We start from the raw sequence: 17,622 nt of genomic DNA on the forward strand, positions 1-17,622 counted from the left end.
ATCATGAGTTTCATTCAATGAAAAGTTGCCATGGAGCCCAATTCTTGTTCTTCTCATCGTGGGTGTGAACCTTAGATTTCATCAAATCTAGTTAGGAATTCTTACCCTAGGAATGCTCTCATTTTTCCCCCATGCTCACTCGAACGCTTAGGGTCATACCCTACTGACATTGTCCCTTAAGCACCTTAAGTGTGAAAATTATCAAATTTTGATAGGTTGTATCTCGAAATCCATGACACCTATGTATGATCCGTTTGAATGTAAAAGGTCATGTGAGGGCTACCTAAAATAGCCTGTGGTTTTCGTAGGGTAGTGATTTTTTCCTTGATGAAAAAATTGTCAGTTCCATTCAATGAAAAGTTGCCATGGACCCTAATTATCATTCTGCTCATCATGGGCATGAACTATTAGTTCCATCAAGTTCAGTTAGGAATTATTATCCTAGGAATTCTCTCATTTTTCCCCCACACTTGGTCGAATGCTCAAGGCCATACCCTACCAACATCATCCCTTGAGTGCCCTAAGTGCAAAAAATTCTCAAATTCTAGAAAGTTGTATCTAAAAATCTGTGGTACTTGTGGATGACCTGTTTGAGCCTACAGGGTTATGTGAGGGCTACCTACAATGTCTTGTAATGTTTTTTCAAGATTCAGAGTGGTTATCGTAGGGCAGGGATTTTTCGCTTGACAAAAAAATTACCACTTTCATTCAATGAAAAGTTACCACACAACCCAATTCTCATTCTGCGTGTCATGGGTGTGAACCATGGGTTCCATAAATTTTGGTTATGCATTCTTACCCTAGGCATTCTCCCATTTTTCCCCCACACTCGGTCAAATGCTCAAGGTCATACCCTATCGGTATCATCCCTTGAGCATCCTAACTACAAAAAATTATTAAATTTTGACAGATTTTATATTAGAATTTCTTGCACCAATGGATGATTTGTTTGAACATACAGGGTCATGTGAGGACTACCTACAATAGCTTGTCTTGGTTTTTAAAGATTCAGAGTGGTTTTTGTAGGGCATTGATTTTTCACTTAACAAAAAAATCATCAATTTCATTCAATGAAAAGTTCTCATGGAGCCCAATTCTCATTCTGCTTGTCGTGGGCACAAACCATCAGTTCCACTAGGTTTGGTTAGGAATTTTTATCCTAGGCATACTCCCATTTTTCCCCCGCACTTGCTTGAACGCTCAAGGCCATACCATACCTGTGTCATCCCTTGAGCACCCTAAGTGTGAAAAATTATCAAATTTTGACATGTTGTATCTCTAAATCTATGGCACCTGCAGATGATCCATTTGAACCTATAGGGTCATGCGAGGGCTACCTATAATAGCCTTCCTTAGCTTTAAAATATTTAGAGCGGTTTTCGTAGGGCAGTGATTTTTCACTTGACAAAAAAATCATCAATTTCATTCAATGAAAAGTTGCCACAGATCCCAATTCTCATTCTTCTCATCGTGGGTGTGAACCATTGGCTCCATAAAGTCCAGTTAGGCATTCTTACCTTATGCATGCTCTAATTTTTTGTTGAACACAAAGTACCACTGAGAGGGGGGTGAATCAGTGGTTCCTAAGTCTTTTAATTTTGTGATCTAACTTGAGAATATCAATTATGTACTTAATCACATAAACAATCAAACTGGTAATATAAGAAAGAAAGCCAAAGTGATCATACACACACAAGTAACTCACAACACCAGATTTACAAGGAAAACCCAATATGGGAAAAACCTCGATGAGAAAAGTTGTTGAAGACTACTGCTCCAATACAGCATCACAGGTAAAACATAGACTTACAAAGATTTTGGACACCAACCCAAGGAGCACTAACCCCTGCACATTTAGGGAACCAACCCAAGGAGCACCAACCCCTGCACCAATCTTCAACTTGGCGATGTATATTGAAATACTATTTGAATACAGTTAAGGCTTCTTGTTGCAAATGAATTTTGCAACTCTTGAATCAATTAACTCTTTGTTATCTTTCTCTCCCTTTCATACAAAGAGTCTCTCAATACACTATGTCACACTAGGATGCTACCTACTCTGCCATACCTTACCGGTTAGGCTCAACTGCCTGACTATGATACTGCCTATAGAATCCTCTTACTAGTTTACTTGCTCACTCACACTGTAACTTGATCAGAACCCCTTCTCAAGTTTTCTCCTTTCCCACTCTCACTTCTCTTTTTTGCTCTCTCTTCACAACAACATCAACAACTTTTTGGTCCATTACTCCCATTTCTTATCAGATGATTTCTTGCCAAAAAATAATTCAAAGTTTTGATAGTTAGGGTTTCCTCACCATCTACGAGGAAAACCAAATCCAATCAGATCCTGCAATATCTGATCACCTTGATGTCCATCTATTTTGTTAGGCCCAATATGGAAAGCTAATGTACTGAGAGGGGAGGGGTGAATCAGTACTTCAAATCCTTTTATCAACAATATCTTTACTGTTATGCATAAACCAAAAACTGTTGTAACATAACATAAAGCTAAAACAAATAAGTAACAATCATACATGATTCACTCCATAACACATATATTTTGGTTACACAGAAACTCTTGGTTAGAGAGAAAAATTGCAGTGGGGATGGGACCCACAACTTCACTACTACAATAATAAAGAGTGCTCGGTTAGAGCTACATATTTAGCTATTTCTGATAGCTTACCCTATTAGGAGTAACAAGATCTGTTAGATCTACCTTGCTAAAGGATTTTACAACACTTTATATAAATGTTGCACCTGGTTAGAGGATTTACAATTTATAGACTTGATTAGAGTCTTTTACGCTGTTAAAGGTTTCTTTTACAACTTCAAAATATTACAATAAGACTTTACAAATATCTACAACTCTACATCTAAAATGTTGTAGCAGATTCTATTTGCTCAAAATAAGATTACCTTGCCTATAGCATACCTCCGTAACTCATAAAGTAACTCGGTAAACCCTTCTATTTACTATGTTCTTTGACTGTTCTTTGATAACCTTCTTGGTGACCTCTGTGTCTTTGTAACTGTCATAATACTCTATGATTTCTCATGTATCACATAAGTCTTGCTTCATACACATATGCACACACATTTCTCCTCATTTACACATGTATCTAACCCTAAATTCATGCTGTATAAATAGACTTCTTATGTCGGTGATTTGATTCATTGCTTCGATCTTACAAACATGATTTGTCAAATAAATAACCATGCAAAATATTTCATTGGTTAGATGACCTCAAAATTATACAAAATCTCTATGTGCAATTTCTAATGCAATAACGGTTCTATGTGTCTCGATCTTGTAACACGTTTTCATATGTGTGTCTAGGTTCAATGAATCTGGTAACATGTTTCACTCAGTTTATATCAACTCGGTGTATTATCTTTACTGCTCGATAGACATGAAATAACACTCAGTGGATAGCTCGGTGTATACTGGGCTCTGTGACTATTTTCCTTCTATAACCGACTGGACTGTTCATACCGACTTCTTTGTGTGTACCGATTGCATGATTCGGTAATGTTTACCGACTAGAATATATAGTATGACTTTGAATATAGAAACTAATGGCAATTTGATAAGTAGTAACAATCTCCCCTTTTGACATTAGCTGAGATGTTTGACAAAAACTACTTTCAAAGTCATTACTCAAAAAAAAATCTGTATACTTTACAAAATTCAACTAAACATATAGTATATACATTAGTCAATGAAATAGTATAATCAAATATAGTCCCCTTATCAATATGCTGTACAAAACTTTGATTATGTGTGCTTGGTGATCAATGCTCTGTAATCACTATTCTTTCCTCTATTCACTGCTCTTGGATACTCTGCTTATTCTGCTCATTCTGCTTGGTATACTCCCCCTGTCTACTACACTCCAGTTGTCTGATACTTTGAATACTATACACTCCCTCTGTGTACTTTGATGCTATATAAACTAATGATATACTCTGTGATGATAGATATACTCCCCCTTTTTTGACAAACATTAATATTTAGTTACCATTTGGAGGTGGCAACTGATCAAAAATGGATTTGTACTTTGTCTTGGCTTCGGTGAGAGAAACATAGAGTGCATCCTTTACACTGTCCATTAAAGAATTTTGTGCATTAGGATTAGCCAATAATGAAATTAAGCCATCTAAAGTGCTTCCCTCTTGTGTAGTAGAGAGGTAAGTGGCTCGGTTTAGCTGTTCTTGAACGGATGAAAGATGAGGAAGAAATAATGTTTGAAGTGTCATTATGTCCATCCTAATCTTGTGTTTTTCATTCCTCAGTTCTAATTGTTGAGCCATGAGCTATTGTAGCTTAGTATAAAAATTCTGAACTGAATTGGGCTCGGGGGTCAATTTATTTGAGAGATCAGTGATCTCTTTCTCAATTGCTTCTGTTTTATTCTTAATGTCCTTAAGAAATAAAGAAAATGTGCAGAGTTTCTGAAATAATGAAAGAATGTGCTTGAGTTGAGGGGACAACTCAGCAATAAATTTGACAAGTTTTACCTTGCCAATAGCAATGGATTTTTGTACTTCCTCTATCATTTTAGCAGTTAGCTCCTTGTCTTTGAGTTTTCTCAAGTATTCGGATGCATCTACTCCAGATGTCTCAATCTGATTTAGGAGTTCATCCAATTGAATATGGATGGCTGCATCGGTTGATACTGTAGCTGAAGGTAGCATATCTGATAGTAAGGTCTTTACCTTCTGAAGTACTTTATTCTTCTTTTGTATGGCTAGTTGCTTCTCCTGTTCGGCCTTAGCTTTGCATAGTTCACCGAATTCAGTAAGTGCTTGCCCTTTCAATTTGGACATGTCTACATTGGGCAACACTATCGGTTTTGATAAATCAATTTTGAAACTATGCTTTTTCAAATTCTTTTCTTTACCTTTCATCGAGTGAACCACTACAATAGCTTGAGAGGCTTGAGGACCCTCGGTAGTGTCCTTCGGTGTCTCGGTGCTTGGTGTCTTAGCTGTAACATTTTCCATGCTAGAAGGTGCTTGAGAGGTTTGTTCTTGTGGAGTACCTTCTGTTGTAGACTTTTGACCTTCAATGCCTTCATCTGTATCCTAAGGAGCTTTGGTTGTAGTAGGTTGATTGATTGGTGGGTAAGGCTGAACTTGTTCCAAAATAGATTCACTGGAGACAAGTTTTGCATAAGCATTGCCTTCTATCATTTCTTGTTCAGGTGCCTCTGCATCCATGATATCTTCATCTATTTGAATGGTGTCAGCAGGGTCTTGCTCGGTGACATCAGATTCTTGGTTGGTAACATCAACTATTTCCACTATAGATTATTCACCAGCATTCTTTCTTCAAAAGATGTCCTTCCATTGCTCTTTTGTTTCCTTCTCCACTTCTATATGTAGGCCATTCATCAATTTCAAGGCCTTTTGTTTTACTGTAAATTGTGTTTGGTTGTTCGTCAGATGTTCTTTTATCTCATCAACTAACATATCAGGAAAGAGATGCACCAAACTTCTTTCTCTGATTTGTTTCTCCGAGTCTAGAGAATATTGCGATCTGGTTTCAATATGTGCATATAATTCCATAGGAGTAGAATTACATACTTCTAATGGGACCACTCAGAATTTTAGAAGTGTGCAAATGATAGCTTCTTCAATTTGCCTCTTTTCATCAGCAGATCTGGATTCATATTTGACAAATCTGAATCCACCAAATCTACCATATTCTTTCATATTTTTACATAAAATTTCTACACTATGTACATCTACCTTCTTGCTTTTCACAATCTGAAATTTATTTGCATCTTCAAATTTGGTATCACTCAACTCTTTTGGCAAAATGAGTCTCCGAGTAGATTTCTTGTAAGTCCTAGTTACCTTAGGAACAACAACAATCTTTTGTTTCTTACTCGGTGATACAGCAGATGCCCTTGTGTTAGGTATCTTTGTTGGTAGGACCATTGGAGTGTCCTATTTCTTTCTCTTCAACACTTTTCCCTTAGGCAATTCGGTGCTAAGTGTTATGGCTACTTCTTGGGCTTCAGTCTCCTCTTTGGTGATGGCTAGAACACCTTTGATAGGTGTGGAGGAAGACTCTTCTCTGAATTTCTCAGTTAATGTCTTAATCATCTTTGTGGCTTTTCTTGTAGCCTTAGGTACTACAATGCTCATTTTTACTTTTTCCTTCACCTCTTCATAGGTTCCATACCTTAGCTCGGTAGTATGCCTTGGCAATGATAGATAGGCATCAATTTGTAGTTGTGTGATATTAAAATCAACCTCGTAACCCATTGGTGGCAAAGATTGAGTCCTCAGTTCAACATCATTCATATAACAATAATCGGTGTCGACCTCAAAACATATATCATCCTTATATTTTTTTACCAGCTGTGGTGGAATCCGGTACCTGTTATGCATGTTCTCTTGGAACTTGCTGAAGTAATCATCCATTATATCATTAAATTTATCACCTAACTTCTTCATGAAGTCATTGATCTGATGGGTGATTGGTCAGTGTAGTTCCCAAACAACTTTACCGACTATTGGAAAAAACTTCTCAAAGTAGAAAAACATACATACAAGTAGTGATCCAAATTTTAGAGTATTTGCCGAGTTGTTCTTCGTTGGCATCCTAATTGTGTTCAGATTTTCAAACAAGTTCTTCAACAATACTTCACACAAGTCAATTTTCATGCCTTTCTTAACAATTTTGTATGCTAAGTCCACTGCTGCATAGGGTACATTGTTTTCCCTTGCCAATTGGAAGAAACAGTAACCAATTACTCTAATGGCAAATTTGAGTTCAAGATCGGTGACATTGTTTAACTTTAGACCTCTGCAATCAGATTCTACTCCAGTCAAACTGATCAATTCCTTCTCTGATATCATTTTCTGTGCTCGGGCATGATCATAGATAAGATAACCGATGATCAGATGAATGATTTCTTTTGTGATCTTAAATTGTTTCTCTTGTAGCCACATGAAATCATCATGGACTCGGCTTAGTACAAATTTGACCCAGTGGGTTTGAACATGTAGGGATAGGTTAGGGCTTCAATCAATCCCTTGATTTTGATGTGCTCATACTTGCTATCCATGCTACCATTTGTGCACAATTCATCATATGCATCTTTGATCTCGACATGACCGAGTTCTTCAACACGACATTTTGTGAAGAATCGCACATCCTCAACTAACAAGACTTGATCCGGGATGAGTGAAAAAGTAGTTTTGTCATCCGGTTCAAATGCAATTTTGGAAGTCAAAGAGTATTTTAGTGAGGGCTTCTCTACATTCTTGACAACAATGGGGTCTTGGATCTTAGGTGCCATTTTGATTTTAGATAAATATTGACACAGGAACCTTAGGGTTTGAGAACTTAACAAACAGCAGATGCTTCACACTCAGTAGATAATAACGACTTAATGAGTTCGGTAAACTAGCCTAGCAATGTGATGAGATTCGATGTAAATACCTTAGATTTTGCTTTGAAGATGGTTTGATCGCCTTGATTCGCTCTACTCTGCTTCTCGGAAACTTGGTGAATGAAAAATGACCACAAAATAAACTTTAAGTAATCAAAAATACCTTATCGAGCTCCGTGCAAGTTAGGTCAAAGACATTAAATGCACTCGGTTCACTTAACTTTCTTTCCCCTTTTGCGCTTTAACCGAGTAACCAAATTTCCTTCATATACTGACTTGATAGGCTTCCTGAATTCACCAACTTGACATATTTCCTGTAAAGTGCTCCAAAAGACTTTGATAGAATTTCAAACTTACTACTACATCTTACTATGCAGATTTTGAATTCAGTACATACTAAAATAGGAACTGTTTAAAATTTAACCTTGTGAGAATGCAGTCCCTTCATACCTTTACCAATTAATTTAGAGTGGGAGCACCTAACTCGGTAGGTAAGGTGCTTTCTTTATTTGACACAATTTCCTTCTTTCTCCAAATCATCTTTTATTTCTCTTTTATTTCCTCAGTGTCTTCTCTAGGTTGATCTCTACAATCTCCAGCCAAGTGTCCAACTTTGTGACAATGAAAACATGCCATACCAGGATTTCTCCATGATCTTTGGTTGTTCATTCCAAACCTTATAAAGCAGTTGGCACTTATATGTCCATATCTTCCACAACATTCACACCATATCCTTGTATTGTAATCCCATGGTACTATAGAATATTGTTGGTAAGGATCTGTGTGAGTTCGGTAACCTCTAGTATTTGCTCGGTGTGTAGACCACATGTGGTTCTTTTGCTTAAACCAACACTTCTCGGTACTATGTCCATATCTATTGCAGTTTTTACAAAACCCTTTGAATTTTGCCTTCTAATAATTGTTAACAAACTTTGTCCTACATTGATTAGATGTGTGACCATATTTATTGCAATTGTAACAATAACCATTGGTCTTAGTGGCATTCGGTTGCTTACCTTTTCTGATTTGACACATGTTGGCAGTATGACCTTGATTTCCACAATAGTTGCAAATAGGCTTCTTCCTTTTGATGTTATTCCTTTTTCCAGCTTGTTTTGATGATTCTCCTTTCTCAGTAGTGCAGATTCCCTTCTCGGTAGAGTCTTTTCCTTTGTAACCAAGTCCTCCTTCTTTGTAGGGTCATCTTGTATTCAGTTGCTCATCCAACATCTTTGATGCTTCATAACTCTTCTTCAGTGTTTCCTTGGATTTCTTCTCTATTTCAAGTTCATTGCTCAACTTTGATACTTCAAGTTTCAATGCTTGATTCTCGTAATCTTTCAGATTTGATTCATGATGTGCATAACCTAGTTGATCTGTCATATTTTGTTGAATCCCAGTCAACCTTATGATTTCATCATCCTTATCAGACACTAAAGCTTCAAGTTGTTGTTTCTCTCTTTCTAGATCTCTTACTTTGTCCTCAGTTGTCCTCAATGCATCAAGATTTTCAGTCATCTGTGTACTAAAATGTTCATGTTCTCTTTTCATTGCTTTTAGCTGATCAACCAATGCTTTGTTCTTTTCTTTCAATTGTCCAATCATTTCTTCAATCTCTTCAAACATGCTATTCTCAGATGATGTCTCAATTTGTTCCACTAACTCTTGAGAGTCCTGCAAATCAATAGATAATCTTCTTCTCACTTTCAGAGATTTTTGCATTTGCCTTTGCATGTCTGCAATCACTTGATTAGCATGATCCAATTCTTCTTGTAGATACACAATCCTCCGAGATTGATCATAGCCTTCCATTGATAAGATCTTTCTCTTTAGGCAGTTAAACCCTTTTCCAAGATTCAAGATCTGATACCAATTGTTAAGCCCAATATGGAACACTAATGTACTGAGAGGGGAGGGGTGAATCAGTACTTCAAATCCTTTTATCAACAATATCTTTACTATTATGCATAAACCAAAAACTGTTGTAACATAACATAAAGCTAAAACAAATAAGTAACAATCATACATGATTCACTCCATAACACATATATTTTGGTTATGCAAAAAATCTTGGTTAGAGAGAAAAACTGCAGTGGGGATGGCACCCACAACTTCACTACTACAATAATAAAGAGTGCTCGGTTAGAGCTACATATTTAGCTATTTCTGATAGCTTACCCTATTAAGAGTAACAAGATATATTAGATCTACCTTGCTAAAGGATTTTACAACACTTTATATAAATGTTGCACCTGGTTAGAGGATTTACAATTTATAGACGTGATTAGAGTCTTTTACCCTGTTAAAGGTTTCTTTTACAACTTCAAAATATTACAATAAGACTTTACAAATATCTACAACTTTACATCTAAAATGTTGTAGCAGATTTTATGTGCTCAAAATAAGATTACCTTGCCTATAGCATACCTCGGTAACTCATAAAGTAACTCGGTAAACCCTTCTGTTTACTCTGTTCTTTGACTATTCTCTGATAACCTTCTTGGTGACCTTTGTGTCTCTATAACAGTCATAATACTCTATGACTTCTCATGTATCACATAGGTCTTACTTCATACACATATGCACACACATTTCTCCTCATTTACACATGTATCTAACCCTAAATTCATGTTGTATAAATAAACTTCTTATGTCGATGATCTGATTCATTGCTTCGATCTTACAAACACGATTTCTCGAATAAATAACCATGCAAAATATTTCATTGGTTAGATGACCTCAAAATTATACAAAAACTATATGTGCAATTTCGAATGCAATAACGGTTCTATGTGCCTCGATCTTGTAACACGTTTTCATATGTGTGTCCAGGTTCAATGAATTTGGTAACACGTTTCGCTCAGTGTATATCAACTCGGTGTATTATCTTTACTGCTCGGTAGACATGAAATAACACTCGATGGACAGCTCAGTGTATACTGGGCTCTATGACTGTTTTCCTTCTGTAACTGACTAGATTGTTCATACCGACTTCTCTATGTGTACCGATTGCATGATTCGGTAATGTTTACTGACTAGAATATATAGTATGACTTTGAATATAGAAACTAATGGAAATTTGATAAGTAGTAACACTATTCATCTCTGTCATTTCCGTGCCTTTAAAGACACATTTTAGAGACAAGGGAAACACAATCCATTATATAGATTTGCATCTATCAAACTGCTATTAATGCCTCTGTTGTTTCCTTCTGAAGGTATTCTTTCAATCCGATCTTCTTGCTTTGATCCAGGCGCCAACTACTCCCCTGATCTTCCTCTATCATTCCTTCTTCCTTGAGCCACAATCAGTCTAATGCAATCCATTGATTTGCGGTTCCTTCATTAATCATGAATATCTATTTCATCAACCCTATGGATGAATCTTCACAAACCACACCCTACTTGCCACCTCAGCTTCACATGATATCACACCGATCAAGACACGACCTAACAATACGCAGTCGATCCGGAAAACACATACCGGTGAAACCCTTTGCCAGTAGAGTGTTCTTCTTCTATTGACCGGTATAGCATCCTGTACCAGTTGCACATCGTAACATTCTACCTCTTCATCATTAAACAAGAAACCATCATCCATGCTCAAGCTCCATCGGTTGACATCACTGACAACTTAGTGCCGAAATTCCAACAATCTCCCCCTTTGACATTGATGTCAACTTCTCACAATCCACTCCATACCGGTACATTTCTCCCCCTTTGACATAATGACAAAGGGTACTTGCACACTTCCCTTTGATCCATACCATGCTCCCCCTGAGCCACATAAACCTTCCTAGGCATATGATACAACTCCCAACTTGTGTCTGAGGTACTCAAACATGCTTATTGGTAATGGTTTGGTGAAAATGTCTGCTACTTGTTCACCACTAGGAACATAGTCCATTCTTACCTCTTGTCCTTCAACCTTCTCTCTGAGGAAGTGGTATTTGATTGCAATGTGTTTTGTTCTTGAATGCATGACCAAATTCTTTGCTATGTTCATTGCACTCAAATTGTCACAGCAGATGAGAATGAGATCAATGATGTCCACTTGGATATCTTTGAGAGTCTGCTTCCTCCAAAACCACCTGAGAGGAACATGTAACAACAACAATGTACTTAGCTTTATCAATAGATAGGGATACTGAGTCCTGCTTCTTGCTATTCCATGAGACCAACCAGTCACCCAGAAAGAATGCACCACTGCTTGTTCTCTTTCTATCATCAATGCATCCTGCTCAATTAGCATCAGTGTATGCCTCCAAAATAAAATTTCCCTATTTAGGATACCACAAACCATAGCTGAGCATTCCTTGTAGATACCTAAAAATTTTGCTAATAGCATTCATGTGTGACTGCTTTGGTGCAGCTTGAAATCTGACCACCATGCATATTGCCTGAACAATATCCAGTCTTGAAGTAGTTAGATATAGTAGACTTCCTATCATGGATCTGTATAGAGTCTGATCCACTACCAGTGATTCAACATTCTTACTTAATTTGTTGGTAGTCACCATAGGAGTACTTACTGGTTTGGAATCTTCTAGTTGGAATTTCTTTAGCATCTCCTTTGCATACTTGACTTGTGAGATAAAGATTCCTTTATCTTTCTATAGTATCTTCAAGCCAAGAAAGTAAGTCAATTCACCAAGCATTGACATCTCAAATTCTGACTACATCTGATCAGCAAACTCTTTGCAGAGACTATCCTTGTTGCCACCAAAGATGATGCCATTTACATATACAACCACAATAATCATGTGATCCCCATCTTTCCTTATGTACAAATTATTGTCAGCACTTCCTTTTTTTAATCCTTGCTCCTTTAGATACAGATTCAATCTAGAGTACCATGCTCTGAGGGCTTGCTTTAAACCATACCAAGCTTTCTTTAACCGACATACAAATGTTTCATCATCATGCAGCAGAAATCCTTCCAATTGCTCCATGTATACTTCTTCTTCTAAATTTCCATATCGAAAAGCAGATTTTACATCCATTTGGTACACTTTATAGCCCTTGTAGGTAGAGTAAGCTAGAAACATCCTAATTTCTTCTAATCTAGCCACCGGTGCAAATGTTTCTTCAAAGTCAATCCCTTCTACCTGAGAGTATCCCTTGCACACTAGTCTAGCTTTATGCCTCACAACCTTACCTTCTTGATTCCTTTTGTTTAGGTAGACCCACTTTGTGCCAATTATTTTCTTGTCTTCCAGTCTAGGGACTAATTCCCAAGTTTTGTTCTTCTCAATCTTGTGCATTTCTTCTTCCATGGAATCCATCCATTCTTGTCTCTTGCTAGCCTCGATGAAAGTTTTGGGTTCAACTTCAGTCATGAGGCATAGGTTGACTTGTTCATCATTTCGGGAAAATCTTCTTCTAGTCTGCACACCATCACTCTTATTTCCCAGAATTTGCTCTTCCAATTTATTCAACTATACATACTAGTTGGGAAGCTTCTAAGGTGCTTCCTCTAGTTCAGTGTCAGACTGAACTTCATTATTTTCATCATCAGAGTCATCATACTGGTTAATGTGTGGTTGACATCCTTTGTGCATATCCTCATCAACTCTTACATTCACACTTTCAACAATTCTTCTTATTCTTTTATTGTAGCATTTGCAGGTTTTTCTATTAGATGAGTAACCAAGGAAGATCCCTTCATCACTTCTAGAGTCAAAGCTTCCCAAACCAGCCATATCTCTCTTAATGAAGCACTTTCTTCCAAAAAATTTGAAATATTTGACTGAGGGCTTCCAGTCATACCATAATTCATAAGGTGGCATCTTGATGTTTGTTCTTAACTGAACCTAGTTCAAGGTGTATGCAGCAATATGAATAGCTTCTTTCCAATAGGTATCTAGCAGATTGGCCTCATTCAACATGGTTCTGGCCATCTCCTTGACTGTCTTGTTATTCCTTTCTACCACACCATTTTGCTATGGTGTTCTAGGGGCAAAGTATTGCCTTGTAATTCCATGTTTTTCTCAATAATCTTAAAATTCATTTGATGTGAACTCTCCATGCCTTTTTGATCTTAGACATTTTAATTTGTACCCACTTTCTTTTTCCACCATCTTCCAAAAGATCTTGAATCTTTCAAATTCTTATGATTTATCTTGCAGAAAGGTGACCCATGTCATCCTTGAGTAGTCATCAATGAAGAGCATAAAGTATCTTTCACCAGCAAGTGCTCTTGTTCTAGTTGGACCACACAGATCTATATGCACAATTTCAAGTGGCTTTGAGGTGTTGTGATCCTTTATCCTAAAACTTACTCTTGTTTGCTTGCCTTTTACACATTCATCACAAAAAGTGTTTACTGGCTTGATGATGGGTGGAATATTCCTCACATGCCCCTTTTTGCTTACTACAACTAAGTTATCAAAGTTTATGTGGCCTAATCTTCTATGCCACAACCAACTTTCATCTACTTGTCCTAACATACATTGGGACTCATAACATTCCTTCAAATTATAAACATTTCCATCAGTTCTCTTTTGTTCTACCACAATTTTACTGGTATTGTCTTTCTTTATCTTACAATCGATTGAGTCAAAGGTGAATTTGTAACCTTTGTCGCACATCTAACTCACACTCAGCAGATTATGTTTGAGGCCTTCCACATAATATACATCATGTACCTTTAGTTTTCCATCAATCCTTAGTGGTCCTTTTCCCTTTATTTTGATGGAGGAATTGTCTCCAAACCTTACCAACCCACCATTCCAGTATTCAAGATTAATGAATTTTCTTTTGTCACCGGTCATATGGTTTGAGCATCCACTATCTACCACCCATAGATTTTTCCTTTCAACATGCAAGGCAGTATGCACTATGAGACTTGATTCTGCCTTTTCCTTTTCTTTCTCAACCCAAACCAGTTTGATTTCCTTCTTCTTGTCAATTGTTGTATTCTGCTCAGGTTCAGATCCTGGTCTTTGATTAGGATTTTCCTTCACTTGCTTGAACTTCTTGTTTTTGCATAATTTGGCTATGTGTCCAAATTCTTGACAGTTATAGAATTTTATGTTTTCAATAGAGGAAGCATCCTTAAAGCTATTGTAGGATATCAGTTGGTTCTTCCTACAATAAAAACTCTTATGTCCATATCCATTGCACTAATAACAAACAACACTCATATCTTGGAGTGCATTAAATGAATTCCTACTTTCAAAATTCATAGAAGGCTTATTGTTTAACCTACAATCAGCTATTCTATGCCCAAATTTATTACACCGGTAACAATAACCATGAAAATTAGATACATATCAGTCATGTTGTCTTGGTCCTGAATGGAACTACCTCATTGGGGGTCTTCCATTCATGTTGTTGAATCTGGTGAATCCTTCTTGGTCAATCCTAGCATTCCTCCTTGGATCTCCAAATTTGTGCATGAAGTGTGACCTCTAGTTCATTTCTGTATACTGGTTTGGATGTCGATTTCCAACAGTGTCAACAAATGTCTTTTTGTCAGTTTCCTTGCCTACAGTGAATGTCTTCTTTTCTTCACCTTCAGTTGAAGAAGTGAACATTATCTCTTTGTCAAATTTACCTTCGTGGGTTTAACCTTGACCAACTTCAAAGCCCAAGCCACCTGTGTCTTTGGATTGCTTTCGTTTGCTTAACATCTTATCCAAAGCTTTAGTGTTGCCTTCATACTTGCTTCTTATTTTTATTTCTTCCTTGCTTTCTTCAAGCTCCTTTCTGAGCTTTATTATTTCAGCTTCCAGCTCTTGATGCTCCTTTTCTTTCTTTGTCAAATCAAGGGTTGTAGCTTCACTGATCCTCTTAGTTTCTTCCAACTGCAGCTTCAAGTTAGATATGATTTGTCTGGATTCTTCTAGAGACTGCTTCAAGAGATCTTGTTCATCTACTGCAACAAGCTTAACTCTCTTGAGTTCTCTTCTTATTTTACTTAATTTTTCAAGTGCACTAATAATTTCACTCTCCAAATATACTTCAGCATCAACATCCTCTTCTTCATCATCTTCAACAGCAGCTCTATCAAATGCTATGAAAAGATTTACTTTTTTGTGGTTCTCATGGTCATCATCTTCTGATGCATCCTTGTCATATGTTGTGTCATCCTTAATGATATATGAGTTGTTTTGGTTTCGGTAGTCTCTTCTTCCCTGTCAGTAGTCATTCCTTTCTTTGTCTTTGCCAGTAGATCTTTTGAACTCTCTTGACTCATCTCCACTAGTTTCTTTGTGAGGATAGCTTGCAGCGAAGTGTCCTACCTTCCCACTATTAAAGCACTTAAGTGGTAACTTTCCTTTGTATTGGCTTGATCCTCTTTTGAGCTTCCTAACAAATTTTTCTACTTCAGCATCAGAGTCTTCACTAGATTATGTATTAGTAACAACTTCTTTACCCTTTTTGGTGGTGTTGAAGGCAACTTTTTTTCTTGAGGAAGTCTCACCGATTGTTCTCATCTCATAGGCTGTCAAGGAACCAAATAGCTCATCCATAGTAAAAGTCTTCATAGCCTTGGCTTCTTCTATGGCTAACACTTTAGTATCATATTTGGGAGTGAGAGATGTAAGTATCTTTTTTACAAGAATTTCATCTGCAATCTCTTCACCAAGTCCTCTAATAGTATTCACAATTTCATCAAATCTGTGAAGGTAATCTGCAATTTTTTCATCATCTTTCATTTTGATGCTTTCAAGTTGTCTCCTTAGAGTTTGCTGTTTCGCTTCCTTGACCTTTTCATCTCCCTCAAACAACCTCTGCAACTCGTCCCATGTTTCCTTTGCTGAAACACAATGCATGACTTTGACAAATTCATTATCGGACAGTCCACTCAAGATGGCATGTTTAGCCTTTGCATTATTCCATACTCCTTTGCATCCAGATCAGTGGGAGGAGCATTAGGAATAGCATACCCATTTTTGACTGACATCCATACAAAAAATCCAAGAGATGAAATATATGTCTCCATTCTTCTACTCCAGAAGGCATATTTGGATCCATCAAACATGGGGGCTTTTGAGGAAGTAGACTCACTTCTTGCCATTATGCTCAAAGTCCAGAATCTACCCAAGGTTTAGAGATAACCAAGAAATTGGCTCTGATACCAATTGTTGAACACAGAGTACCACTAAGAGGGGGGTCAATCAGTGGTTCCTAACTCTTTTAATTTTCTGATCTAACTTAAGAATATCAATTATGTACTTAATCACATAAATAGTCAAACTGGTAATATAAGAAAGAAAGCCAAAGTGACCATACACAGACAAGTAACTCACAACACTAGATTAATGAGGAAAGCCCAATATGGGAAAAACCTCAGTGAGAAAATTTGTTGAAGACTACTGCTCCAATCCAGCCTCATAGGTAAAACACAAATTTACAAAGATTTTGGGAACCAATCCAAGGAGACCTAACCCCTGCACATTTACGGCACCAACCCCTGCACCAAGCTTCAACTTGGCAATGTAGTTAAGGCTTCTTGTTGCAAATGAATTTTGCAACTCTTGAATCAATTAACTCTTTGTTATCTTTCTCTCCCTTTCACACATGCAGTCTCTCAATACACTGTGTCACACTAGGATGTTGCCTACTTTGCCACACCTTACCGGTTAGGTTTAATTGCCTGACTATGATACTACCGGTAGAATCCTCTTACTGGTTTTCTTGCTTACTCACACTATAACTTGATCATAACCCCTTCTCAAGTTTTCTCCTTTCTCACTCTCACTTCTCTTTTCTGATCTCTCTTCACAACAACATCAACAAATTTTTTGTCCATTGCTCCCATTTTTTATCAAATGATTTCCTACCAAAAATTAATTCAAAGTTTTGACGGTTAGGTTTTCCTCACCATCTATGAGGTAAACCAAATCCAATCAGATCCTACAAGATCGGATCATCTTGATGTCCATATGTTCATCTCCATCATTTCCATGCCTTTTAAGACATGTTTTACAGACAAGGGAAACACAATCCATTATATAGATCTACATCTGTCAAACTACTATTAATGCCTCTGTCATTTCCTTCTCAAGGTATTCTTTAAATTTGATCTTCTTTCTTTGATCTAGGTGCCACCTACTCCCCTGATCTTCCTCTATCATTCCTTCTTGCTTGAGCTGCAATCAGTCTGATGCAATCTCTTGATTTGTAGTTCCTTCATTAATGGCGAATATCTGTTTCATCAACCCTGTCGATGAATCTTCACCAAGAACACCCTACTTTCCAC

Source organism: Cryptomeria japonica, chromosome 1 (assembly GCF_030272615.1).
Source record: "Cryptomeria japonica chromosome 1, Sugi_1.0, whole genome shotgun sequence".
Taxonomy (NCBI): domain Eukaryota; kingdom Viridiplantae; phylum Streptophyta; class Pinopsida; order Cupressales; family Cupressaceae; genus Cryptomeria; species Cryptomeria japonica.